The sequence below is a fragment of the Carcharodon carcharias genome, chromosome 21 (genome assembly GCF_017639515.1).
Source record: "Carcharodon carcharias isolate sCarCar2 chromosome 21, sCarCar2.pri, whole genome shotgun sequence".
Taxonomy (NCBI): domain Eukaryota; kingdom Metazoa; phylum Chordata; class Chondrichthyes; order Lamniformes; family Lamnidae; genus Carcharodon; species Carcharodon carcharias.
Genome location: NC_054487.1, coordinates 15862480 through 15865570, shown reverse-complemented (window position 1 = coordinate 15865570; position 3091 = coordinate 15862480). Strand labels below are relative to the sequence as shown.

Below are 3091 nucleotides of genomic sequence, written 5' to 3'. Positions count from 1 at the left end.
TCTTCCAGCTGAGGTCATGCTAAAGTTGATGCACTTGAGTGAGATATCAGAAAGGCTGCTGAGAACTGTGGAATTATACAACAGTGAGAGTCAGTGCCCTCTGGAGATGAGGGGAGGAAAGTTCTGTCTTAGTAAAGAACTACAAAGCAGCTCTGGGTTTGAATGGTTCTGCTGGCCACATAAACAGGGACAAAGTGTGAGCAGAGACTGGACCAGCACAAGAGGATTAGTGCCTTCATCCCACAATCAGTCATTGTATTAGAAATACTGCACTTAAAGTTATTGACACAAAAAGTGGAAGCTGAGCTTGACTTTCCCACTGGCTTTCTCGATAAATGAACGGACCATATTTCCACATGAAAATTGCACCATCAACCAATAAGTCACCAAATTGGGAACTGGGAGGAACAAGGGTTCTGGCCGATTGATTCATTTTGCACACAGCTCCCTCGCAGGGGAGAGGCAGGGGTGGGGGTAATGTGCTCAGGCTGAGTGCATCGATCATCGATGCCGTTGAGATGAGCACAGCTTCTTGTTCGGATCACTAGCCCGACCCCACTCCTAACCCCCACCATGACCCCTGCCCCACATGAGTGAGTGTCAGGTTAGAACCGCTTTGTGCTGCAGCCACTGAGCCTCAGGGGAGCTATACTGAGCTTCAAGGACAGGGACAGCTGTGTGATCCACTCTCTCTCTCTCACCCTGACCCTTACCCTCTCCACAAATGGCTAAATAGTTTCGGCCAATTCCTAGTGCACATGGAACCTGGGCCCTGACCAGGGCTCAGTGCATTTTGGAGAGGGGCTGAGTGGTAAACTCTAACCCTGACTCATTCAGTCAGGGCCTTGGGGTGAATGAAGCGAAGGGTGTCAGCACATGTCTGCGCCCCTGAGGGGAGGCAATTTTGCTCACCAGCTGAAGGGATAATGAGTTACTTTTTGGAAAGGGGTTGGGGGAGGGGAGGGGGAATAAAAATCCTCTTCGGCCACTGGACTCAAGTGGGCAAGTCTTAATCCGCTTTGGCAGGGGGAGAGACCCAGAGGGCTGGTGGAGAGGGCTGGCTGTCCAGCCTGATCCTGATCCCTGGGATCGCGGCGGCAGCTCCAGGTTTTGCAGCCTCGGAGTGTCTCAGCTGCTCTTTGCGGGGATTGGCTGTTGCCAGTGTATCAGATTTAGGCACCGCCCACCCGCCTCAGCTGATCTGTGCTCCATTCTCCCCACAGCTCCGGACTGTTGGCCCTGCGATTAAAAAAAGAAGCTTCTCTCTCTATCTCTCTCTCTATCTACCTACCCCCCCCACCCCCCACCTCCCTGCTTATCCACCCCCCCCCCCCCCCGCCAAAACAACTGCGCTACATCCCTCTGGAAACAAAGCACAGGGGGGGAAGCGGGGCCTGGCTGCTTCTTAACTGTCCCCCCCCTTCTCTCCCCTTTCCTCCTCCTCTGTCTCTCTGCAGCCCATGGATCCTCCACTTTAAAGGCAGCTGTTCCTCCCCCCCCTCCCAGATCCTCCTGGTCCGGGGTGAGCCGGTGTGTGTAAGTGAGTGTGAGAGGGGCTAGCGGGCAACGAGCGCCGGCAGCAGCAGCAGCACCACCAGCTGCTGCTTCTTTGCGTCTGGGAGCTGTGACTGTTCAAAGGGTAAGTGACCGTCTCTCTCTTCTCTCTTCTCTGTGAAATGTGGAGTGATGGACGTGCCCCAGGCTCCGTCGGCACTTCTCAAAACGCCGGCTGATTTATATCTCTCTCTCCCTCACTCTCTCTCTCGTGAATTGTGGCCACGTTTGGAGAGCGATTCCTACTGAAAGAGGCAGTGGAGAGCTGGAGGCTTCTCCTCGGAGCAAGAGGAGGCGATTTAATCGAGGCGCTCAAGATCAGGAAGGTTGGGGAGGGAGGAAGAGGAAGGGGGGGGGTGGTTTTGATGCAAGTAAATGAGGAGGAACAGGCTCCACTGGGCAGGAGGGTCGATAACCAGAGGATACAGGTTTCTTATCATTGACTAAAGGACCAGAGTGGAGACAAGGGGCATTGTGTGTTTTTTTTCCTTTAATGCAGCAAGTTGTGATGATACGCAGCCTGAAAGGGGTGGTGGAAGCAGATTCGGTTGTAACTTTCAAAAGGGACTTGGATAAATACTTAGGGACCATTTGCCGAGCTGTGGAGAAAGAGTTTTTTTTTGGGGGGGGGGGTGGATTGTGAGTGCGTTTAGCTCTCCCGAAGAGCCGGCACAGGCACGATGGGCTGAGTAGTTGCCCTGTGTGCTGTACGATATTTTGAACCTGCTAAGAGACTGCAGCAGTGGTAGCCAATCTTTTTAACACCACTTTAGTAGAAAATGTTCGGGCAGCACTGTTGAGGTTGATTCCCGCTGAACTGTGCTGCTTGGGAGAGTTTTTCTTTGCACCTGCTTAGCTAACTAAGCTGAAGCGATGGACACTGAGGCTGAGGCTAGTGAGTTCAAGAAGCTGATTGTCCCCCCCCCCCACCCCCCAACTCTCCCCAGCTTTGCCACGTTGGTTGGCCTCTCTCTTTGGGCTGGGAGACAGCAGCCTTTTTTAGCAACCACATTGTTCCAGTATTGTCTGTGGGGATGGGAAGTGTGCGTAACTCGAGAAACTGGGGAATTGTACTGGCACTGCCTGGCATCACATCTCCATCCTAGCTGGTGAGGTGGAGTAGAAAAAAGTGAATCTTTTTGAAACAAAGGCAAACAGTGCAACATTTGCTGATGCCCAGCCTGATTTGTCCACCTGACCAGGAGGCAGGAGTCTCCAAAGAACATCTTGCGTTGCTCCACAGTGTCCGAATGGCCCTGCCATCCTGTGTGCCAGTGTTTGGGGCACAGAGACTCTGAATTCTATTCAGTATCTAGGAGTCCCAGCTAATTGGAGACCTATTGTATTTTGCTTTTCTTTTTAATTAGGTGCCTGTCACTTCTTCCTGTATTGAATCCGCAGGTTCCTGCAGTTGAAATAATGGCTTAACTCCTAAGTACTTAAAACTCTTAGCGTACAAGGAGAAACTGCTTCCACATCTTAGCCTTCAGCTCTTCACCTACATTGTTGCGATTAAATGTTTTATTCACAGTCTGCT

The 3091-nt window shown here is 51.9% G+C and overlaps 1 protein-coding gene across 1 annotated transcript in view; it reads left to right on the top strand.

Annotated features, from left to right (window-relative positions):
- The first annotated feature begins 1345 nt into the window (after positions 1-1345).
- large1 (LARGE xylosyl- and glucuronyltransferase 1) overlaps positions 1346-3091 on the top strand; it is a 473246-nt gene continuing 471500 nt past the window's right edge. The window contains exon 1 of the mRNA XM_041215935.1: positions 1346-1639. The gene's annotated coding sequence lies outside the window, so the exon portion shown is untranslated. The remainder of the gene's footprint in view (positions 1640-3091) is intronic.